This window comes from Polypterus senegalus, chromosome 8, assembly GCF_016835505.1.
Source record: "Polypterus senegalus isolate Bchr_013 chromosome 8, ASM1683550v1, whole genome shotgun sequence".
Taxonomy (NCBI): domain Eukaryota; kingdom Metazoa; phylum Chordata; class Cladistia; order Polypteriformes; family Polypteridae; genus Polypterus; species Polypterus senegalus.
In genome coordinates this window covers 66,175,434-66,201,965 of record NC_053161.1, presented here as the reverse complement: position 1 = coordinate 66,201,965, position 26,532 = coordinate 66,175,434, and the positions used below count along the sequence as shown (strand labels likewise).

General features: G+C 38.0%; 1 protein-coding gene across 1 annotated transcript in view; it reads left to right on the top strand.

Annotated features, from left to right (window-relative positions):
* cog5 (component of oligomeric golgi complex 5) overlaps nucleotides 1-26,532 on the top strand; it is a 565,478-nt gene that overhangs the window by 85,133 nt on the left and 453,813 nt on the right. The gene's annotated exons all lie outside the window — the stretch shown is intronic.

Sequence of the window (26,532 nt, the reverse complement as noted above, 5' to 3'; positions counted from 1 at the left end):
GGAGCCCCAGTAGTGTTTCTTGACACACATCTGCTGAATAATTCATTGGCTAAAAGTCCTCTGTGTTAATGTGTTACAGAGAGGATGTGCAGCATTGTTCATAATGGCATTCAGTTTTGTTTTAATTGTCTCCTTTTGCACTACCACCTGGTGGTCCAGTGTGTGTCCTATAACCGAGTCTGTCATTTTAATTAATTTTTTGTTTCAATGTGGCTCTCTTCAAGTGATGTTACTTGCCCAGCACACCAAAGCATAGAGTACAGAGATATAGAATATGTGAAGTATGTCGCTTCCCATATTAAAGAAACCAAGTCTTCTAAGAAAAAAGGTTCTTCTCATAGAGTTCCATTGTGTTGTGAGACCAGTCTAACCTGTCATCAATGTGGATTCCCAAGTATTTGTAAGAGTGGATGACCTCTACATCCACTTCCTGAATAATGACTGGACATAGAGGTTCTTTACTGTGTTGAAAGTCAATAAGCAATTCCTTGGTTTTGCTAATGTTGAGTTGTAGACAATTCCTTCTGCACCAAGAAACACGGTTCTTCACTTGACTGCTATACTTTGTCTCAGCCCCCTTATCAATACACTCCTTAAGGGCAGAGTCATCTGAGAATTTCTGTAAATGATATGACTTGGTATTACTCTGTATACCTCAGATTATAAGTGTAAAGTGAAACGGAAACAGGACAGCTCCTTATTGCACTCCAGTTTTTCTCATATTCATATCAGAGACACAGTCCTTGAGCCTTACAAACTGTGATCAGCTGGACAGATAGTCCATTATCCAGGATACCATAGGCTCTTCCACCTGCATATTTCTGAGTTTAGGCTGGATAGTACTGGAGAAATCAAAAACATAATCCTCACAGTGCTTTCAGGTTTTACATGTGAGAATAAGCCTTGTGTAGCATGTAGATAATTGCGTCTTACACTTAAATCATTTTTTATTAGGTGAACTGCATTGAGTCCAGGTGGTCTACAACAAGAGGACTCATATAGTCCATAACCAGCCTCTAAAAGGAGCAAGCACCTGCCTGTTTAGAACTGGAACAATGCAAGATGTTTTTCATATCAGCTGCACTTTCTGGAGCCTTAGACATAGACTGAATATGTGACAAACGATACCACAAAATTGGTCAGCACAGGCCTTTGATTGACTCCATCTGGTCCTGTGACTCTTCCTGTGTGTGGCTTCCTCAGTTGTCTCCTTAATTGGTCTTCAGTTATGGACAGCTCATAGTGATGGTCAGAGGTGGACTCGTCACTGGCCATTCAAGTATATGTGGTAGGAGCTGTTAATGTAGTAACAATGGTGTGGTGGGATTGGTCATTGGAAGAAGGTGGCAGTGGGAGGGAAGACCTATTAAAAAAATTGTTTTAGTGCATTAGCTTTGTCCCTTATGACATCTGAGCTCTGGATTGTTTGAGTTTAGTCATTATTGACCTCTTTCTTGTTATTCTGAGTTTGTTTCATATTTTAGTTTTGTAAGCTTCCTTACCTTCACTCAGCTTTTTCTTCTACACTGTCTGTGCGTCCTTCAATCCCCCTTTGTAACCAGATTTGAATACTGTTTTTTTTCTCATTCAGGAGATTTTTTAACTCCTTAGTAATCCAGGGCATATTGGCAATTCTGAGATAGCAATATTTCTCTTGTATAATTTGTATTTCTTTATTTTAGTCGGTTTTAATCTTTGTTTAGAAAGTAGTGTGTGAGTGATTCTACATCTAGGATTTTTATACCTGAGACTATATTTTTAGCTGTACAAAACATGATTAAGATATTAGAAAGATAAGGACAGGAAACATGATGGTACAGTTTTGTTAATTTCTCACCCTTCCTCATCTTGAAATTCATCCAAGTTCTTGATGGGATAATTAGTCAGGCTCGTCTGATTCCTTTTTGAAAAAGTTAAATTGAGACCAGGTTACCAAAGATGTCACATATTTTCAGTACTGACTATTTAACCTGATATACCCGGGAAATAGTTTGGATGTTTTTTATTTGTATAAATTTTAAATTTACTTCTTTTATTTGTATACATTTTAGATCTTGGTTTATGTAAGCCCATAAAGGAAAGTGTTCAGATGTTAAACAGACATGTAACAACAGTATACCATGATTTCCTAATATGTTCTAACAAAGGGATCTTCTGGTCTCTACTTAGTCCATATGCTTGTTAAGAAGTGGCTGAACTGTAACTGTATCTTTTTTTTTTATACTGCCTTCTATACTGTGAGAGATGTTAATTTTATAATAGTTCAAGCTTTAGAGATAGGAACCTGTTATGTTAGTTGAGTGTTAAAGATCGAAACACTAATCTAGTTTTTTTGTGATAATTTTTTCTTTTTATTTTTGACCAATAAAATAAGCAGTCAAACACTTTCATTTAAAAATACATTTTCAGGTCAGGTTCGGAAGAATGCACTGGTACAGTGCGTTGCTGCTCTTACCTGTTTGTCAACTCCCTAGGCAGACACACTTTCCAGTCCCACCCTCTGGAAATGACCATCTGTCTGCCTCAGCCAGGTGTTATGTGGGTGTCCCCTTGGCCAGAACCAGCCACTCGTGACCTCAACAATGAGGATCCTGTGTGCTGGATCACCCTCGGAGAATCGTGCCACATGGCCGTAGTGCTGTAACTGATGCTCCTTCACAATGCAGGTATCTCATGTATCTCATTCGGTACTTAATGAGCAAAATACATAGATATAAAATATACATAAAAAATACATACAGATATAAAATATATATATGAGATATAAAATGATATAAGATGTAAAATACATATATAAAATACATAGTACCACTGTAATCCCAACCAGTACATACTGTACATACTGTAAAATAATCCTATCATTAAATCCCAAAACAAAATTGAGTGCTGCTGATTGTTGATGTTGCAGTGCATTCAGTGAAAAACACACCTGTTTACCTTGTTTTGTTTTGCAAGTCAAATTTTTATGTATTTACAGCATTCTTACAAAAAATCTTAACCTGCTATAGTTTTTGATGTGGCAAACCTGTTTATACATTCAAGATCTTTTATCTACACAATTAATGGTATTCTTTAAGTAATGGAAGTAAAGAAGGAAATTTTGAAATAAAAGATCGGAGTGCCTTGATCAAATAATATTCACCTTAGGCCCACAGCCATAAATATATATATATATATATGTATATATATGTGTATGTATATATGTATATTTATGGCTGTGGGCCTAAGGTGAATATTATTTGATCAAGGCACTCCGATCTTTTATTATGTATATATGTATATATATATATATATATGTATATATATATATATATATATGTATATATATATATATATATATATATATATATATATATATATATATATATATATATATATATATATATATATATATATATATATATATATATATATATATATATATATATATATATATATATATATATATATATATATATATATATATATATATATATGTATATATATATATATATATATATATATATATATATATATATATATATATATATATATATATATATATATATATATATATATATATATATATATGTATATATATATATTGTGCCCCGACGGGGGCCGGCCGGGGCAGGAAGGGGCGTGAGGAGGGCTTGTGCCTCCTCCAGACCATGAGGCGTCCGTCCTGGTTCTGTTGGGGGCCGCGGGTTGAGGCATGGAAGCCCTTCCCTGTAGGGGCCCGTGGTCACCGCCAGGCGGCGCCCGATGCCGGTTTATCCCGTGCGGTTGCGGTGGGGCAGGAGCCCGGCGGGGCGCTTGGAGGACGGAGGAGGCGAGTGCCTCCTCCAGACAGAGTGGCGTCCGTCCTGGTTAGGCAGGGGCCTCAGGTACAGGGCTTTGAAGCCCAGCCCTGTAGGGACCCGTGGCCACCGCCAAGCGCGCCCGGTGCCTGATTCCGGGAACCCGACGCTTCCGCCACACCAGGAAGTGCGGAAGACTTTGTGTGGCACCGGAGGCTGCCAGGAAGACAGCCGATACTTCCGCCACGCTTGGGCGTGGCTAGAGACGGAAGCACCTGGGGCTCATCCGGGGCCTTATTTAAGGGGCCGCCTCCCTCCAGTCAGTGGTGGAAGTCGGGAGGCAGAAGGACTGAGCTGGAGAGCGGACAGGAGGCGGCCAGGACAAAGGCACAGAGACTGTGGGCCCTGGACTTTGGGGATTGATTGCAAGAGGCACTGGGGTTCGTGAGTGCGTGACATTTCTATGACTGTAAATAGTGTAAATAAACGGTGTGTGGGTGCAAAAATGATGTCCGTCTGTCTGTGCCGGGGCCAGGTTTCACAGTGGCGTAGCCGGCAGGATACTCCGCCTGGTTCAAGGCGGGGACCTGTGTTCTTGAAACAAAATAATTCTGTGAACGGCCCGGCGCAGCAGCGGACCCCACACACTGGCCGCGGGGCGGCCGTGCAACCCTGAGGTATTTCGCCCCAGAAACCGCCTCCGGACAGCGGAATAGCTTTCCCTGAGTGCGGAGGAGAACTTCGACATCGCCCGGGCGCAGCGGGCTCAATCAGCGCTGTCGGGGCGGACAGCCAGGCGGCGTTGCCGCTGAAGGCCGCGCCGAGGCATGGCGGGATCCGGGGAGGTGAGTGCCCTGCCCTGCAATCGCCGGCCCGGGTGGACTTACCTTTGTTTGACAGGGAGGGGCGAGCGGATCGCGTCCGTGGCGAGCACGCCCGGACCCGCGGGCTGTCGGCAGCAGCGGCGGCGGAGGCAGCGAAGAGGGCTGCGGATTGAGCCGCTGCGGCTCAGGAATCGCCGCAGTCTGCTGCGGGCGAAGAGCACGTCTCCGCTTTTCCGGAGCAGGGGAGGCAAGATGGCAGCGGGCGGATGTCCCGCCCGCTGACAGGCGCGGGATTGGCGGTGTGTCTTGTGTGCCCGCCGATGATTGGATAGAGGTGGGCCCAAGGAATGCCAGTCTCGTGCCAAACCGAGACCCGATTGGGCCAGAGGGGTGGCCCAGAGGAGGCAGGCGTCGCGTGGAGCTGATGGACAGGTAAGCCCACCGACGTCTGTCTCTCTCTCCACCAGCGGCTCGGCGTGCGTCGGAGGAGTCCCTTCGGCCCGCCAAGCCGTCTTTAGAGGAGCTGCTACGTGTTCTCGCCGCTCAGTGTGAGCAGCTGGCGGGAAAAGCGGTCGCGTCGGGAGAGCGCCCGCGTGAGGCGGAGGATCGGTAGCGGCGCTGGAACGGAGGCCGGCAGAACTGGCGGGGTGGTGAGTATTACCGTCCCGTAAAGCAAGCGGGAGGTTTGCGAACATGGCTGTGACCGTTCTGGGACGATCAGCTCAAGTAAGCAACCTCCCGACAGCAGGCGCCGGTGCAGACAGCTAGCGGCGAGAGCTCGAATATGCAGGGGCTGGTAGGATCGGGGCTGCTGAGTGCCCTGGGTCCTAGCGCCCTGCGCTCAAGCCTGCAACTGTCTCCTGTCGCTCTGCCTGGCCTTGAGAGCGGGGCTGGATTTGAGCTTTTGCTGTGCTCAGACCCAGACCGTCAGCGCGTCCAAGAAAGAAGGAGGAACGAAGGGTGAATGCGGTTCCTCCGATAGGAAGAAGCGGCGCTGGGTGCGCAGCGTCGGAGAAGGGCCGTCCGCTGTGCGGGCAGAGGAGATCCCTGGGGCTGGGCGAGCCGCCTGCGAGCGGTGCAGCGACGGCGGGCGGGCATGGAACCTGCGGCGGAGGACTTCAGCAGGCAAGTTGGGGGCTGTCGGAGGGCAGGAGCGCGGTCGTCGGAGACCGGCAGGCGCTCGGGATGAGTGTCCTGGCTGTGCTTCTGGCCCTCTTTTCTTTATTTTACAGGCGAAGCCCGGCGGCGCTGAGGCCCGGCGTCGGCGGGGACCTGCCCGCCTGGAGCGGGCGCTCGCGCGTGCTCCACGCCGGGAGGCCTACAGTGACCCGCTGGGGAACAGCGGCGAGGCGGCGCAGACCACAGGGGCGTTTGCGCCGGCGAGGGTGCCGAACAGATGTCCCAGGGTGCGTGTTGGACCCTGGGGACATAGTAGGACCCTCGCTGGGGGCGTGCTGCCCTTCGGGTTGTGCCGTTGGACCCGTGTCCTCGCTAGCGGTGGGGCACTGTGGCCCCGGCGGGCGGGAGCCCGGCGGGGCAGGAAGGGCGTGAGGAGGGCTTGTGCCTCCTCCAAAACCGCGAGGGGTCCGTCCTGGTTCTGTTGGGTGCCACGGGTTGAGGGCATGGAAGCCCTTCCCTGTAGGGGCCCGTGGTCACCGCCAGGCGGCGCCCGATGCGGTTTATCCCGTGCGGTTGCGGTGGGGCAGGAGCCCGGCGGGGCGCTTGGAGGACGGAGGAGGCGAGTGCCTCCTCCAGACAGAGTGGGGCGTCCGTCCTGGTTAGGCAAGGGGCCTCAGGTACAGGGCTTTGAAGCCCAGCCCTGTAGGGACCCGTGGCCACCGCCAAGCGGCGCCCGGTGCCTGATTATCCGGGAACCCGACACTTCCGCCACACCAGGAAGTGCGGGGAAGACTTTGTGTGGCACCGGAGAGCTGCCAGGAAGACAGCCGATACTTCCGCCACGCTTGGCGTGGCTAGAGACGGAAGCACCTGGGGCTCATCCGGGGCCTTATTTAAGGGGCCGCCTCCCTCCAGTCAGTGGTGGAAGTCGGGAGGCAGAAGGACTGAGCTGGAGAGCGGACAGGAGGCGGCCAGGACAAAGGCACAGAGACTGTGGGCCCTGGACTTTGGGGGATTGTGCAAGAGGCACTGGGGTTCGTGAGTGCAGTGACATTTCTATGACTGTAAATAGTGTAAATAAGCGGTGTGTGGGTGCAAAAATGATGTCCGTCTGTCTGTGCCGGGGCCAGGTTTCACAATATATATATATATATATGTATATATATATATGTATATATATATATATATATGTATATATATATATATATATATGTATATATATATATATATATATGTATATATATATGTATATATATGTATATATGTATATATATATATATATGTATATATATATATATATATATATATATATGTATATATATATATATATACAGTAAAGGACCTGTACCAATTGGCCAGACAGAGGGACCGAGCTGGGAAAGATGTACAGCAGGTTAGGGTGATAAAGGATAAAGATGGAAACGTACTCACAAGCTAGGAGAGTGTGTGGTGCAAATGGAAAGATTACTTTGAGAGGCTGATGAATCAAGAAGAAGAGAGAGAGAAGAGGTTGGATGATGTGGAGATAGTGAATCAGGAAGTTCAAGGGATTAGCAAGGAGGAAGTAAGGACAGCTATGAAGAGGATGAAAAATGGAAAGGCCGTTGGTCCAGATGGCATACCTATGGAAGCATGGAGGTGTTTAGGAGAGATGGCAGTGGAGTTTTATTCAGATTGTTTAATGGATTCTTGGAAAGTGAGAGGATGCCTGAGGATTGGAGAAGTGTACTGGTGCCAGTATTTAAGAATAAGGGGGATGTGCAGGACTGTAGTAACTACAAGGGAATAAAATTGATGAGCCACAGCATGAAGTTATGGGAAAGAGTAGTGGAAGCCAGGTTAAGAAGTGAGGTGATGATTAGTGAGCAGCAGTATGGTTTCATGGCCAAGAAAGAGCACCACAGATGCAATGTATGCTCTGAAGATGTTGATGGAGAAGTTTAGAGAACGCCAGAAGGAGTTGCATTGCGTCTTTGTGGACCTGGAGAAAGCATATGACAGGGTGCCTTGAGAGGACCTGTGGTATTGTATGAGGAAGTCGGGAGTGGCAGAGAAGTACGTAAGAATTATCCAGGAATGTAAAAGGGAAGTGTGATTGTGGTGAGGTCTGCGGTAGGAGCGATGGATGCATTCAACGTGGAGGTAGGATTACATCAGTGATCAGCTCTGAGTCCTTTCTTATTTGCAATGGTGATGGACAGGTTTACAGACGAGATTAGACAGGAGTCCCCGTGGACTAAGATGTTTGCTGATGACATTGTAATCTGTAGCAATAGTTGGGAGCAGGTTGAGGAGACCCTGGAGAGGTGGAGATATGTTCTGGAGATGAGAGGAATGAAGGTCAGTAGGAACAAGACCGAATACATATGTGTAAATGAGAGGGAGTTCAGTGGAATGGTGAGGATGCAGGGAGTACAGTTGGTGAAGGTGAATGAGTTTAGATACTTGGGATCAACAGTACAGAGTAATGGGGATTGTGGAAGAGAGGTGAGGAAGAGAATGCTGGCAGGGTGGAATGGGTGGAGAAGAGTGTAAGGAGTAATATGTGACAGACGAGTATCAGCAAGAGTGAAATGGGAGGTCTAGAGGATTGTAGTGAGACCAGCTATGTTATATGGGTTGGAGACGGTGGCACTGACCAGAAAGCAAGAGATAGAGCAGGAGGTAGCAGAGTTAAAGATGCTAAGATTTGCATTGGGTGTGACGAGGATGGGTTGGATTAGAAATGAGTACATTAGAGGGTTAGCTCAAGTTGGACAGTTGGGAGACAAAGTCAGAGAGGTGATATTGCGTTGGTTTGGACATGTGCAGAGGAGAGATGCTGGGTATATTGGGAGAAGGATGCTAAGGATAGAGCTGCCAGGGAAGAGGAAAAGAGGATGACCTAAGCGAAGGATTATGGATTTGGTGAGAGAAGACATGCAGGTGATGGGTGTAATAGAACAAGATGCAGAGGACAGAAAGATATGGAAGAAGATGATCCGCTGTGGCAACCCCTAACGGGAGTAGCCAAAAGAAGAAGACGAATACAGGCAATCCACAAAGTAGTGTATTGAGATCTCTGATGTATTCTTGGCTGGACAGAACCCCAGCTCTATCATTAAACTGGATGATGACATTACCACTATACTTCTGATCACCAGCAGTGAAACGACAGTTCACAGGTACCTTCTGACAATGTGGTAGGTAAACAACAGTGTCAGCAAAACCGAGGAGCTAGTCATAGACTTACAGAAACAGAAAGCAGACCACTCTCCCATCTACAGGGATTCTTTGAAGATTTAAATTTCATCATCACAGATGACCTGAATTTGGCTTAGCACATATCAATCACATTCAAGAAAGCTCAAAGATATCTTTAATTCCTAAGATTAAAATTTGATGAAGAGACCTCAATAAATGAATGAATGCATAAATGAATGGCAATGAAATTAAAACAATAAAAATAAACTACCATGGTTTTTTTTGGTTTTTTTTTATGGAGAAACAGGACAACATGCATAGTTTAGAATGATCCAAGAAGCAACTAATTGAAGGAGGAAACATTCTGGTTTCTTTGTAGTAGTTTTTAATGTGTGCCGGATAATAAAAAAATATCTTGGGATTCTTAAAAGTAAACAATTTGTTTATGGCTGCTTGTAATACAATTACACAGTTCTGTAGTCTTTTATATGCAAAGACACACACACACACATACATACATACATATATATATATATAAATATATATATATATATATATATTTTATATATATATATATATATATATATTTTTATATATATATATATATATATATATATATATATATATATATATATATATATATATATATATAATGTGTGTGTGTTTTATTGTTACCATGGTGAGTCAGTATCACAAATGGAACAACATTACTGCTTCTAGAGTGTGAATAGGCAAAAATAATTAGTCTGCCATCTTTCATATGTTCAGGAATATCTCATTTTAAATAGTAAATCATTTGGATTGTATTTGAAATGTTGTGATTATTTTGTTACCTCCTTTTAGTTGATTGCAGTGATAAAACCTATTATTTGCCCTATACACATTGTATTACTTTAGACTCTGGGGAAATTTATCTTACTGAAATCTTGAAATCACTGTTGGCAGTACAAAATGTGGTAACCCTTGATTAGAGCCTATGGTCCCAAGCTGTGGTTGTGAAGATTTTTGTCACCAGTTTCTAAGTCAAAATGTAAATTTTCTTCCTAAAAATACACAAGGTACACACACACATAAAGTTGCTTAACAGTACATGTAATTGCATTATCTAATTACTATTACATCCCAAAACATTATGCTCATGTAGGAAAAGAACAAATCAGTTTTTTTTGCAATTTATTTCTATGCAGTCCAGTATATCATAAGAATTCACTCAGCCCTTTTAAGCCTAAAATTAAATAATTTATAAGTACCTTACATAAACAAATAACCTAGAGAAATTAAGCTGAAGTTGGAGCTATTATATATGCACTCAAGTGCAATGTAAAATGTTAAAATGATGAACAGAAGAGTGAGGTTTTATAAATATTTATTCATCTATAAAATATTTAAATATTACCTTGTGATTGTAAATTAAATGCATTATGTTATTCTGAAATAGTCACTGACTATACATAGTATCTGCACATGAAAAATATGCAGAAGTTTCAGTGCCTACGTTTAAGAGCCTAAGCTGTGATGCATAGTTTAAAAATAGAAAATATTTCATGAGTAGCTACTGACTGAAGAGAGCAATAGTAGAAGACATTGATACATATTTGGTTTAAGCTATCTGAATCCAACAGAGATAATTGGAAAATACAAGAGTGAAATAAATCATTTTATCAAAGTGTTAGACTTTTGGAAAGCATTAAGGCATTGTCCTTCTGCATAGTTTTTACAAACTTCACAATGCCAATGACACGTTCTGTGACATATCTTGTGCACACATGATATAAAAATAATACTGTGGAAATGAAAATGGACAGATTGTGTAAAAAAGCAAAGCCAGGATGAAGCACCACAAAACAATTTTTGAATTTTAGTGCTACATGTTAACTTTTACTGTTGCTTGTTGGCAGGCATTTATTCAAGCCCAAAATATGATTCTGAAGTGCCGGTGCTGTTTTTATGCAATGCAGAGATCTGTAGCAGTCTCTTTGTATCTACAGTTGCCCTCCTGCTGCAGACTTTTTGACTAAAATGACTGGAAAGTCAACAGTTTTACAGATGTGTCTGTTGTCATCATCATATGCAGCAAAACAATGTAAACGAATTTTCACTTGGGCAGCAGTGTTCAATGATATCAATAACAGTGACAAAAGAAGATATTTATTGACATAAAAAAAGCATATGCAAATACAGTCAAGTGAAAGCTAGAGGAGAGAGAGACAGCGATTCACACCTGACTACCAACGTTCACTAGCATTGCTGCAGTGATAGGGTAATAGTGTAAAAATGCTAAGAAAAATCTGTTTTTTTCATTGAAGTTTAGAGTTAAAATGGTTTCATCATTTGAAGTGCAGATAAGGAAGAACAGGAGCCCACTCACTCAGCCACTGAGTTTTCCTAGTTTGTGCCCAGTTTTGCACTTTTCCGGAAGAGCAACATTTTACTAACTAACTAATTACTTCAAATAAATAAAATTTGGTTCTAGCCAAATGATAGTTCAGAGATACCCCAGGAAGTGAGAGATTTGTACTATCTGATCACAGTGCATGAAGAAAATTTGAATTGAGACAACATAAATATTTGCCTTTTGCTTTATATTTTTGCAGGAATGATAGATCAGAGTTTAATTAATAGAGATAAAGAGATTCCTCAGAAATTGTATATGTTCAATTATTATTTGCATTATATATATATATAATTGCAAAAGTTATCTGTTTGTCATACAAAAACTTAGCCTTTGAAGTTAATCAACAGCTTATTCCGTGACACACACAATGCAACCAATGGTTTGTACTGTATGTCTTGGTCACGTTGGTTCTGGAGTTTAACTTTGAGTTCTTTGCAAGGTCAACAAAGACTTGGCGATGAGCATCCCCTAACAGGAATTAATGTACCGAGGCATATGCAACATAGGTGACACAAAAACTGAGAGGACAGTACATCTCTTGAAACAAATACAGAAACAATGATCATGCATGTATGAAATATATTTAACAAAGCACTTCGGAAAACATATAGTGATGCAGCTGATGTTCAAGATGAACTACACCCATGACCACTGCTGACAGTGAAACACATTCCACAAGGCAATAACATTTGTGTTGACTGTGAGACACAGAATGCGAAAAAAGAAATACCGACAGCTACCTGCGCAGACTTACACTTTGTTCGGTACAATAAAGGCCCGTTGATACTTGGCTGCAAACAGCTACAGTTGCAGTCGTGCGCAGAGGATGCATATTCTAGCCTGTTTATAGTGCAAGTGTTCAGTGCCCACCAGAGATATTTCTTTGCCTTTACACGTTGATCTTGTAAAAATTTCCATTTTTTTTTCCCCAATGTCTGTGTGATTTGTCACCATGAATTTGTGCATATATGGCTATCTTTGTTTGCTTTTATTGTTGAATTGTATAGATGCAGGTAGTGACAAATCAGTTCACACAACTGTTCCTTGAATAAGCCCATGGTTTCTTGTTTAGTGCATGCACAGTTGATGTGTACAGACACGCACAGGACTGTGTGGTCACAATATTCTGAAGGTGCATAGTCCCAGGTGGGAGGGTCTGTGCACAATGACTGCTGACGAAATACATGTCACATGCACCCTAGCGGCAATGTGGGTGCATCAGTATAAATGAGTCTTAAGTAATTCACACCATTTTATCATGAAAACAACAAGATCCGTGACCTCACTTCTACATCGTCTATGATGACACAGCAAAACCCTGCCACATATACCAAATTGAAAGATCAGGTTGAACTTACTTACACAAGAACTGCAAGGATAAACAATTTACACCTGATAAAAAGTATCACAAGTGACGTTTGTTTTACTTCTATGAGATACATAAGTGATAAAATAAGTTGTGGACTATAAAAATCCAATACCACACACAGGTGTCTGACGGCTTCAATAAATTTTTATGTACATATTTGTTCACATGAAGTGCTTAACCAAACACTTTCATAGTTTAAAAACACGCACATCTCTCATCATTTATGTAGAGATGAATAGGATTTCATTAACGCAAACAGCCTTTGTACCTAACCTTTTAAAAATACAAGGCAAGTTTAGGAAAAAGAAAAAATACATGTGCATATGGTGATGGTGTGTTATGAGTAATCTGTATTATGTATTCTGACTTCTTAAAGTGACAAGTAACCTAATGCAATTCTTATTTTATTGAAAACACGTGTGTTATTTTTATCCCAGAAGCACTGTGTGTGAGGCAAGAAACACATAGCCTCAATCAGTGATATTTTCATAACGAAAATAACTAGAGCTAAAAATATTGTTTTTCATTTTACAAGAATGTGAACTGAAATTAAGGCAAACAGAGAAACTAAAACTAAATAAAAGTAAAAATTTGTGATTTATGAACTAAGTAAAACGAGAATGAAAATTGAGAATAAAATGAAAAAAACAGCAATAGCATTTTCATTCAATACGGTTCAGTCGTACAGAGGGGCTGTTTGTAGGTCACCCAGAGCATTCAGTTACGTTGTTCTGTTTAATATGCAGTGATCTTGTGACTTGGGCTTAATGGAGTCACGTGGCGGAACTTCCGTACAGGACTGTTGTTTGTTGAGCACATTTGGCTCGTCGGGTTGAAGCAGTAAGCACTTGTGGTTGATGATGGTGAGTTTTGCACAGATGTTTTTGTAGGTAGAAAGTGAGAAACTAAAATGTGGAAATACTTTAATTACAGCGCAGATGATAATAAAAGCAAATGTAGCGTGCGAGAAGAAGAAAAGAGTCTCGCAGTTTCAGTGCAGGGCCAGCTGGATCAGTACTTCGTGGAAGTCCAGGACTTCATACAGGGACATGCGGTTTCGCCTGTCATCATGTAAAGTAAAAAACTAATAATTATAACATAAAATACATTTGTCCACTTTTCTGTGCTATAAATTTGTTTTCTGTGTAATTCCAATAATTTTGATAATTTTTATAGTCAAAATCGCATTGTGCATTTCCTGATCATATACAGGGGAGAAACACAAGGTGCAGCAGCTATGAGACAGGATGAGCCTCACCTCACCTCGGACTGTGCTATCCCTCACACATTGGGTTGATGCATGCAATTGCCGCGTGCCTGCTGCTGTCTCTCTGTACATCGCCAATATACTTTTTGCACATGCGTTTATTATACACCCTAACTTTCCACAGCCTGGTTAATATCTTTAATAAATGGGTGTGGCATATTTTGTCACGCCTATCAGACTTAAAATTGCAGTGAAAAGACACAAGGCGAGGCAGATAGTACCGTGCTGCCCCAAAGGGGGCGCATGTGAGCCCAACAGGTGCTTGTTACTGCTCTTCTTCTATGCAGAGGCTCTGAACGCCAATAAGTTAATGATATCAGCACTGCAGCGGTACGTTTATTTTTATTTTTTTTTTCCGACTAACTACCAAAATTAAGGCTTTTAAAACTAAAGGAAAATAAAGAGGACTTTTACAAGAAAGTAACAGAGATTTTTGTAGAGAAGGATAGGCACATTAACAAATAAAGGTAAGACTATAACAGTTTTCAATTTTATAAAAAATGGGATCAGAATAAGATAAAAATCCAATATTTAAAAACTAAATTTTGACCTTAAATAAAATATTCTTTTGTTTTTCTTATCATTTTGTTGAACAGTCTGCAATAAAATTGATTAAAGCATCAGAATTAAAAGCTTTTAAAAACAACTGAATATTTCAATTAAGGTCAAAACTGAAATCTGTTTTTTTGTACACCACTCAGTACTTTCATTTGTATTTAATGAGTATGAATTGTGAAATTGCAACGGCAAGTTTAGAACACCTGGAGGGTGAGAAGCAAATGCGCTCTCTCAGCTCTCTCTCTGTCACCGCTATAAATGTAACTTTCTTTCTTAGTAAAATATGTACCTTACCTATGTGTGTTTAAAGAATGCTGATGAGATATGAAACATAACCAGTAGTCAATGTGCATGCTAGCTGACAAACAGTCAATAAGTGACTCTTTTGGGTTGATATATTTGTAACTCTCATGCTGAAGAAGTCACCAGCCATATACCTCAACACACGTCACTACTTCAGTCCTGGCAGCAGAAATCGTCACTATACAGTCTGCTGGTGCCAGTGGCCGAGGACCTCGTCTGTGTATCTGCATTACAGGCACTCGTCAAGCGAATATTTTCACTGTGTGGCTATCTGTGCAATGGACAACATTGCAACATGAACAAATCTCTCGAAATGCATGCTTCTTTAAAGCTTAACAGTAACACGCTCGCACAGACTGGTTTCTTGGGTTGAAACATTTGATCTTGCTGACTGTACTCATTAGGACACTTCATCTGTTTGATCATTGAGAGTCAAGCTGTGTTTAATGACATTATGAACTGTAAGTGTATTTTGTTGACTGAAATATAACTTGCATTAAAATATATGTAGGCCAGTGTTTGTGGTCTTGCAACAGAAAAAAAAAGTAAAATTGTACTAATATTTAAAAAAGCCAGAACTAAATAAAATAAAAACTAAAATTTTAAACAAAGAACTAAATAAAAGTAAAAATTGTCGACTCTACTGAAAACTAGAACAAAATAAAAATCCATCCATCCATTTTCCAACCCGCTGACTCCGAACACAGGGTCATGGGGGTCTGCTGGAGCCAATCCCAGCCAACACAGGGCATAAGGCAGGAACTAATCCTGGGCAGGGTGCCAACCCACCGCAGGACACACACAAACACACCCGCACTAAAACTACAATTAATATCAGAACTGAAATGTCACTGGCCTCAGTGTCACAGCCAAGCAGAAAAGAGTGTGCTGCATACAATCTGATAAGAGAACACATTAATAAGTGTCAATTTACTTTTAATCCAGCTATTTTTTATAGACTGTGACATGCGAGTCCCTGTCTTGCACCCAAAAACACGAGTCTGAGTCTCAGTACTTTATTCAGCTTGAAACAGGAGCAGCACTGTTATTTATTGTAGCAGGATTTACTGCTCTCCTATACACAGATACAGCAGTCAGGCAGGGTTGTGGCCAATAATACTGTTCCCTGCATTTATAATGTTTCTTGCATCACCCATCGACGACGGCACTTATAGTGCGACAGCGATCAGCTTGGATTTGCTTTCGCGATGAGGCGCTGGGAGCCTGCAGTTGCCCTGGCAATGGATATACTGTCTTCCACAGATGCAACGATCATGCTTCAGGACGCTCTTCGTGTGTTGTCCCATTGTCGGGAGTCCCAAAAGAGTTTAGAAACCTTACAAGATACGTTGAAGTAATATGATTGGGTGATGTAGTGACTAGTGTTCATACTACGATTCTATGGTGGCATAATTCAGGGATGTAAAAAGGAGATGAATGTCATTTACTTAACAGTACTTAACATGAAGAACTACGTACTGTATATTTATGAAACACAAGAAAATTATGTTTGATGGTGTTTCTTGTTTTTTAACTCGTTGATTAATGCAACTAGATTACTTTTAAAACTGACATTCCTCACATAGGCCTCTAGCTTGTTTTCGGATTTATGGTGCTTGATAATGACTTTTAACTCTTTTCTTGCACACTAATTATTTTGGAGGGTTTCTACCTTAACCACGTTTATGATGTGCATTTAAACGCTGTTAGTGTTATGTTGCTTAACACTCCAAGGGGATCAAATCAACAATTGAACTTGTTTAATATCTTTTTTTGAGGACCGGACACCTGCGTCTTCCATTATTTTTATTGTAAAATTTAAATGTGTGTTTACTTCTGATAAATGTGTGTCCTATTAGCTAAAAGCTGATCTCGACAGCAGTAAAGGAAAAAAAGTTAGTCTCGCCAAAACATACAATTTAAGTTGCCTAGGTGTCATTTGTATACAGTACATATGTAGTTGTTGTACTATAAATTACTGTTAATGCAAAAATAATTTTGGAATGTGTATTTTATGAAAAGTGCTGTCAAATTAAATTAAAATAATGGAAAATAAAATGGCTAGCTATTATTGTAGCTTGCTTGGTCTTTATTGTTCTTAGTAACCTTTAGGAATACCTTGTCATTATAAGTAAGTTATTATTATTATTGTTATTATTATTTTACTTACCATATTTCTTGCTATGTACTCTTTTGACCAAACCTGAGTTTTCACAAAATACTTTATACTGCAATATGTACTGACAGATATCATAAATTTCAGAAATCCAATGTAAGAGGGTTACAATATAATTAGTACTTATATTAATTTGTTTGACTCAGTACAAATGTGGTCTTTTCTTCTCTGCAAAATACCCATCACATTTGAAGTACTATATTTTTGCTCTTGTTGTAAAACTTTATAAATTGAACTGTAGTCCAACAGTTTGTGAACAGAGAATACCTCTTAAACTGCACTTAAGCATGTTCTTCCTTTGGATGACATTGTTTTGTGTTAATTCTCTCAAATGTCTCTTTTTGCATTTATGTTAGGAGAGACTGCTCATAGTTATCCGCTATAGAAGCTCAATGTTGAAGTCTGTGTTCTTAACAGTAAAGTGTGATACTACTAATGCCCATGCAGATGTTGTTATATCAGTGTTGTGATTGTTCATGAATGTCAGCAACTGTGACATCTGTTTAAATTAAATGTCTTTGCTAGCTATTTTCTCACACTAAACAATGAAAATTTAAACTGAGTAATTTTATGTCATTTTTCACTAATGTGTTAGGTAATAGATAGAACAGCTGTTGTGGTGCCAGTTTTTCAACTACAGGCAAGCATTACTTGGTAATTTCAATATTCCCATTACTTGTACATTGTACAGCCCCACCCTCATTTGTATATAATTAGTTGATACCTAAAAATTTTAAATTAACTTAATAAGCACTGACTTGTATAGCTTGCGATTTTAATTTCTTCTTAAGTTAATATTCAGATATAATTCAGACATTTGAAAAGAATTTTCTAACAGATCGATTTAACATTAATAGTTCACAAATATTTTTTGTTTGCTACAGGGAACTTCAGAGTATCTCTTTATCAAGTTTTTTATACTGATTTCATATATGAAATCGGAATTAAGCTAGCACGTCAGGATTTTGAAATACACATCATTGATGTTTTGACATTTTTGAATATCAATATATTAACACGATATCTGGAGTTTGGACACTGTCCCACTAAAATTGTTTTAATGTGTTTATTCTGAAAACAAACCAGAAGACGATACCATAGACACTTTAAAGTATACTTATGTCAATTTACCTCAATATAAAAGTGAGGTCAGCGTGCCCAAAAATGTTGGAGGCACTCGCTTTTGCACTTGTACTGCACATCCGTTGACAAAAAAGTCGAGATGAGAATGTAAAAAATGCATCTTCAGTGACATTGTGGGTCCTATAAGCTGATACGCTTTCAGCAGGTTCTTCCCAAGCTCAGCATTTGCTCTGTGACTGGCAAGAAAATCCTGGACAACCCGCACGAATGCTTCCCATGCAGCTGATTCAGTGGGCTTCAGTTTCCTTTTGAACTCATCGTCAAGCATCAGTTCATGGATTTCAGGAACAAAAACACCTTCCTTAATTTTGGCTTCACTTTTCTCAAGACCAAACTTGTTTCTTAAATGTTGAAAAGCATCGCCGTTGCTGTCCATCGCCTTGACAAAAATATTGGTGAATCTAGCGAACAAAATGTCCTGAAATGCAATGTTATGTTTTACAGTAAAACTACTACCTACTGCAGTGTCATGTCTAAGTTGTGTAGTTATGCTTTAGAGTCCTAATAGACTTGGTAATCAGTAATAAATACTTTTTCTGCTAATTATAAATAATTTTCAAATAAAATTAATAATGACATGTTAAACAATTCACACCTGTTAGTAACGTGTGGCGAATTCTTTTATCTCAATGGAATCCCTAGTGGAATTACCGGTATTTATCAAAATGGTTATCCGCCTTTACTATCCAGTCACCCTAGTTGTCCAAGACCTGGAACATCATAATTAAAAAACGGGACATGCTGGACAAAAACAGTTTTCAAATATGCAGTCAGCAAGTGAAACCTGTTAAAGTAAAGGTGAAAGACTCCCAGTAGCAAAATGCTTGTTGACCAGTGTAGATGAACTATTAAAAACAAGATTTGGGTAGAGCACAATTGTCTGACCTTCCATTTTGTCTGTGTTTCTAAAAACCTAGCTACTACAGAAATGTTTTGCAATGTCCAGTTATTGCAAGTCATTACACATAAGGAAAAAGAATGTTGATTGAGAGAAGGAAGTACGGATTGAATGCTAATAGCATTTAAATGATGCCAAACCTTTCATCTCTTCATCACTATTAAAATTGCTTGAGAATGTAACAAAAATTTATGTCACAGTCAAAGAGGATAAAATCGTGGTACATAAAGTAAATATAATATGTATGATTCCAAATTCATGTTTATTGTAATGGTAAAATGAAATTTTTATTGTGTCTCCTGCAGACAGTTGACAGTAGTTCAGTATCAAAAACAGATTAAAAAAAAAAAAAGACAATAAATATGGTTTACTGATTTCAAGGAACAGACTGTTGTCCTCACCCCTTTGTGTCATAAGGCAAATATCATTTCTGTATCTTGCCTCATCATAATCATTGGTGCCATACGATGAAATCATCATCATATTTAATTATGGAGTTGGAGCTGCTTTTGGACACACACAGTCATAATTGTAGTGTGTTTTTGGGGATCCGGGGTCTGCCAGTTAAGAAATCTAGAATCTAGTTGAAGAAGGTAGCACTGTGTTTCTGATCTAGGAGCTTGAGTAACAACTTTGATGTTACAATAGTGTTAAATTCTGAATGGTAGCCTATAAACTGTACTTTGGCGTGGCAGTATTTATTATGCATATATTCCAGCAAGGCATCCTCTATTCAGTGGTTTTTACAGGATATGATCCATGATATCTGGAATATTCTGTTAAAGGTGTCTCAGAATATTTTGTCATCATAGGAGTGAGTGTGTTGTTACGGAGACAGTCCACATTTGTTTTCTTTGACACATATATAATTGATGTCTAGTTGGGGACCACAGATTCTCTCTGTGAGATATTAAAAATACCATTGAAAATTCCAGCTGATCAGTTGCTACAGATTTAAAACACTTCAATAAATTCCTTTGTTTTGGACATTAACCTGTTTAAATGTCCTCATTACTTCATCCACAGAAACAGAGAAGGATGATTTATGCAGTGCGGTAGTCAGTCACATTTGAGGCAGTTTGTTATAATGATCAAAGAAGGAATTCATCTGTTGGAGAAAATGTGGATGCAGTTAGCTTTGGTTTGTAAACTGTAAGCATCTGTAAGCCTGAAAAGCCTGCATGCATAATGACAACTGATATAGTAAGTTTCCAGCTTATCTTCTTACTGACATTTAGCAGCTTTAATTGCTTTCCAGAGTTCATACTTGTGGTTAATGTATGTTTCTATATTGCTGACTTTAAATTAATTGCTTCAGTAAATGCAGTTAACTTCCTACTCCCAGACCCGAACTGGTAAATTATATGATTATGGCAAATTTTTCTTAAACGTTCTATGGGTTATTTGCCCTTTTAAAATAAAAAGAAAGGTCATAGGGCAAGATGCTGACAAGTAGTGTGCAATAATACTTATTTATGATTTTGCAGTTACGAATTATGGTTTAACTTTCTAGTTATGTAAACTAATGTTTTAAAAGTCAGATTTTGTATTTCTGTCTGCATCAGCTTTTTGTGTGGGAGACTCTTTGTAATGTTCCACAACTTATAAATGCCACAAAAAAAAGAAGTAATGAACCCAAGCAAGGCCAGACCCCTGCCAGCTTCAGAAAAAAAGCTGTTTAGATCAAAAAGCTGGTCCTTTTAAGTTTTTCTTTTCTTTTTCAAATTGTGAGCTTTATGAAAGCCACTATACCTTCCATAGGAAGCAAACAAATTAATGTAGGTAATTTGAGACAAATATCTATATGAATGTTGTTCAATTTATATATATCTGATGTATTAAATTAATGTTATTACACATCAATGGCTAAAGTTTGAACTGAATAATTATTATTCTTTGCAGTAAGTTTATTCACAGGAAATACATATTTGCTGAGCATTAAAAAACCTAATACTGTAATATTTATGTATAGTATTTATTTAATACTATAATATATGTAATGAATATTAACAATGCTAATCATGAAAGCATTAATACCCATTTATGTGTGACTGTTTAAAATTTATGTATATTATGTACAAGCATCTTCATATTAATATGTACTTGAGCATTTATAAGGACAATTGGTTTACAACAGCAAATAATATGAAAAATGTCGATGGGGATTAAAAAAAAAACATTATTTGTTTAGCATAATCCTCATACCAGTTTTCCAGTCATTTGTTCACAGCATGCAAAACACATGCATTTTTTCCTAAAATATTGTTAAACAGATACTGCCTGAAAAATCACCACACATCGTAAACAGTAAATGCAAATCACATGGGATTGAGTTTTTGACTTGAAGACAGAACTCTTGACCAGTGTGGTCAAGACGTTAGGCAGATGTTCAACAATAAATTAAATTTTTATAGCAATACTCAGTGCACCATGACCCAGTAATTATTTCAACACATTTCATCAATTACTTTTATCATACCTGTACTCTTGCTTCATATTTTGTGATATTTCTCACTTTGCCTTTGATGACCACAAGTCATTTTACAGAAGGTTAATTTCTCCGCAAAAAATTTAAGCATAATAAAATTCACTAAAACCCAAGAACCTCTGTCTTAAATACAGAAAATCACAACCTGAGTTATCTTTCTTGTCAACACATCTATTGTCTTTTTAATTGATTTTTGGCAATTGCCTTCAGTTAAAGAATATACAAATGAGAACCATCACAAAGCTTCCTTTTGTTTTGTAGTTTTTTATGTCCTTTATGTACGTTTAAAGCCTTAACAAAGTGCTTAGGTTTATATAACTTCCTTCTAAAATACATTGAATCTTGTTAACTTGTAGTTTCACACAACGCTTAAAATGTAGTCTGTATAAAGGAGTTTTAATAATACAAAAGCTAAAAATTATTAAATTCCAAACTGTTCCAAAATCTAGACATAATTCAGTATGTGACATTGTGGAAAATGTATGTACACCCAGTTTGATTTTTATGCGTTGGGACATACTGTAATATGTATAAAAAAAAAAAACCTACTGCTTCCATAAAAATTAGCATGATAATTACAGACAGATGCAGCTAGCCAGTTCATTAGTTGATGATTAGGAAGCTCTACTACCTTTATGTAAAACTACAACATTTGTTAGTTCAGTCTGGAGCATTCAGGTATATGACCAGAGTATATCAAGGACAAAGGGAATTTATGTTGATCTCAGGGAAAATATTGTTATTATTCAACTGTCTGGAAAGAGATATAGTGCCATTTCTAGTGATGGTCCGATCAATTGACCACTGGTGTACTTCAGGCAGTTTTTACTACAAAAGACTTATCAGTGATTCATGAATTAGCTGATCACAAAAAAGTGTTTTTTTCAGCATGTTTTTTTTCCTAGGCTTTATGATAATTTACATGTAGTGCACCTTTAGTGTAGTGCTCTCTCTGGCAGCGGTCTTTTTTCTGTGTACTATAAGCAGAAAGCATCAAAGCAGACTATACTAGAGAGACAGAAGGTTATAATGTTACATTAAAGAAATAGGAGTAATAAACTGAGAAAAAGTATTCAGAGGAGTAATTGTGTGCAGTTAGGCAAATGACAAGAGGAGCTACATTAATGAATTCAGACCCTTACATTTTGTCCATTAATTAAAACAGATACTGCATGCCTGAGTTTGCTCAGTGAGCAAGCTTATATTTAGTACAGCAGCTCACTTTTTCAATTAGAAAACAAAGAGATAAAGAAAAATTTGAAATCTGTACACAATTGGATTGTTAGCTTAACAGTAAAATGAGTCTAATTTACTTGTAAACTTTTTTGCATGTTTATCAAGAAGATACAAGGCTAACAGCTTATGAACATTTGAGATGTTTGTGGCTTTTGAAATGTGTTATACTGTTTATTATTTGTTTGTACATGTCATACAGTATAAGTTTTGGTAATTAACAAGTACTGCATACTTAATGACAGCTCAAAAATTAGAAATGTCTAGCTGTTTCACTGAAAAAAGCACCTGTTCAAATATAGTAAATGTATATTTTAACAGCAAAAAAAGCTGTAGTGCAATTAATGATTAAAAATAAATTAAACTTATAAGTGCATATGTATTTACATTTAAGAAATGTTTAACTACCATTTAATTACAGTATGAGAATATATATTTTTTTTGTTAGACAAATGGTGAAAACTACTTTTTTAAATTAAGCTTTGTTTCAGAAGAAATTAAACAATATGACCAGTTGTAATTAAGAGAAACATTTTATTTTGTTTTGTGCCATATGTATTATGAATAAATATTTTCTGTGCAAATTATATGAATTAAAATATGTATTTTAAGAAATCTTATTTAGTTACTATTTTCATGGTCACTCAACATCAAACCAACTGAATTTTATTTTGTTAATAAAAAATGAACAGGTAATAGTAGTGTATAGTATAATTATAAAAATACTAAATTTAACACTTTAACATAGAAAAATAAGGCTTTTCTGCATCTGGTAATACGTGTACTTAGTGTAAAAAAGTATTTAATGAGATGAGAAAAAAATATTGGACAATTCAAATATTGGTGATCTGTGTCATCCCTACAAAAACCTTTAAGATCTTTCCTAGCCATTTGTAAATGACAGTGTTTAATTTACAGAGGTTTTACAAATGGATAACATTCATGCAGATTGATTTAAAAGATCAGCCCATAGATGCAAAGAGAAATTGCAGTGAACTAATGAGATTAATTTAAAAGATCAGACCATAGATGCACAGTGAATTGCAATTGCAGTGAACTAATGCTGCATGTAAGCATTGAGGTTACTGTCAATGTGGTGAGTGTTATAGTTCAAATGTCATATTTCAGATAAAGACTGAAAATAATGTGACATTCATAGAGGTGTAGGTATGGGAAAGTCCCTTCTTTCCGGAAAGAACATATTGCAGTTGAATGAGCTACGAAATGTCTAGAGCAATGTCCTTTGGAAAGACAAGACTCAATCAAGTGAACTCCCCTGGTCTTTGTTCAAAATCAAATGCAGCATATTGACACAAGAACCTTGTAGCAGCTACCAAGGATAGTGGAAGAAAGGTAGACAATTTGGGATGGTTTTGCAGTTACATTATCACATTTGTTGTATCCATCAAGTACACCAATTTCTAAATGAGGATTGTAGTGAAAAATATGGCTTGCTCAAAATTGGTTCATACAACAACCACAACAGAACATCTGTGACTAAATGGTTGAATGAAAAAGAAGTAATGTTTTTCTATCGTATTGATGCGGTGTTTTGAAACATTAAGAATTTTTGAAACAAATTCCCTCAAACTTCAATTCAGATAAAATCATTTGAAAAGTGGTTATGACAGATTATAGCTGTTGAACATGTTTTTTGTTTTTGTGGAAAAAAAGTAAGATAAAATCTTTTATGTTTTGTTTAATGTCTAAGATTAAATAGTTATCTAATGTTAGGAGTAGATGAGGGCTTAGGTATTTGCTTAATTGCAGTCCGATATGTAAAAGCATAACATTTAAAAAGGGTGCGTGAATTTTACACTTGTTCACTTAATTTATAAAAATTAAATTATTTAAATAACTAAAATACCTTAGAAAATTCAGAAGTAAACAAAATCCTCTACGGGAGCAATACTACAGCTCTATAATTACAAGAACTGATTCTTTAAAGTAGTCATTCATTAACCTCCCTTCACTGTAAATAGATGTTTCTTTCTTTTTTTGTTATTTTGCTTTTGGTGTTTGTTTCTGTAACAATAAGTCTTTATATGGAAGACAACTTTCTTATTTTTAATGTATAAGACCCAAAGTTTAATAATTGTTGGTTTTTCATCTATAAAAATGTGCCCTCATTTTCTATTGAATACAAGTCAGGATTCTACTTACTTTAACATATGCAGATTTATATTTTTTTTTACTGTTATACAGTATGAATCAATGAATTCCAGATAGCTTAAAATGCTCTTTGTGATTTTTCATAAAATCAGTTTTCTGTGTTTTCTTGTCTAGTACAAGTTCAAATGGAGAACTTGTGTATCCATTTTTCCATACAAATTCAAAGATCTATTTAAAAATGATCTTCATAGTAAGTCTTCCATCCAGATTTCTTCTTTTTGAGATTCAGATGATGCTAGAGATGTGTAACAATTGTATGTTAAAATGCAGTATATTTAATACCTATAATATTAGGCTTTTTTATTTTTATGACAATATTTTTTTATTGAGGCGTTGTATTTTGAAATCTACTTTGTCCAATTCAGAATTAGCCTTAGCTCTGTGCAGTGTGGGAGCCAACCCTAGATGGGTCACTGATCTGTTTCAGAGCGCACACATACTGACACCCAATCACTCTGAATTAATCAGTGTAACCTACATGTTTATGAGATGGAAGTGAAAAACACTAAAAGATAGAAGAAAAGCTATGCAGACAATGGGACAGTAGGGAAACTGTACGCAGACAGTTCCCAGGCACAGGTTTCAACTTTGTCCTCTAATAACAGTACTAAAGACTGCATCACTGTACCACTGCTCTTTCCTTATGTCTTTTTTATGAAATCCTTATCTTATATGTTTGTGTTCCATTAGACACAAAACAAACCAGCATCTGTCCATTAGAAGGCACAGAGTCTGGGACAGTTTTGCAACTTTAGTCAATTTATTTGCACTGTATATGTTTAGACATTGGATTTACGTGGAAGCTGTGTGAGAAACGCACAAGAGCAGTGTATAAAAAGAGAGGACCTCCATGCAGAAACACATGCCAGTAGAACAAAGGAATTGGAACTGCATTTCTGCTCTGTTTTCTTAGTAATATTTAAGTTACTTTTTTGATTCTTGTTAGTTCTTCTAAAGTATATTTAATTAATTTATAATAATTTTAAAAACTTTTCAATTAAAATCTTTTATTTTTAGTTTAGGTTAATACAGTGACATACTGTAATTTATTTGACTTCATGCTCACTGTTTGCATGTAATTTTAGACATTTGCTTTTATTGTGATTTGAACATGCAAACAACAGCAATTTTTAGTTGGCTGAAGCAAATGCCAAATTTATCTGGTGCCATAACGATAAAACAAAAAAAAAAAAACTGTAATTTGTCTAAAATATAAATTAAGGAGTTACTTGGAATTACTTTGCAGTGGTGGTTCACAGTTTCAAGGGACCAGGGTTTGATTCTGGCATACCCCGATTCTGGCTTACTCCTGTGTTAATAGTTTCACCACAGTGTTTATAATTTTTATCCAGATGTTTCCATTTTTCTACCATATTGCAGAGCTAAGTTACTTGCCTACTCTTAAAATAAGCCTACATGAATGGGTGAGCATATATGAATGTGCACCTCAATGGACAGACATCATGTCCAATAGGCCAGAGTAGGTTCTAGCACCTTGTAATCTTTTAATTGAGAAAACTGCATCAGAAAATTGGGTGGCTGGATAAATAAATGTTTTACCAAAGATATTAATTTTTACTTTTTTTAAATTTACAATAATATTGAAGCCAATTCATATTTTTGAA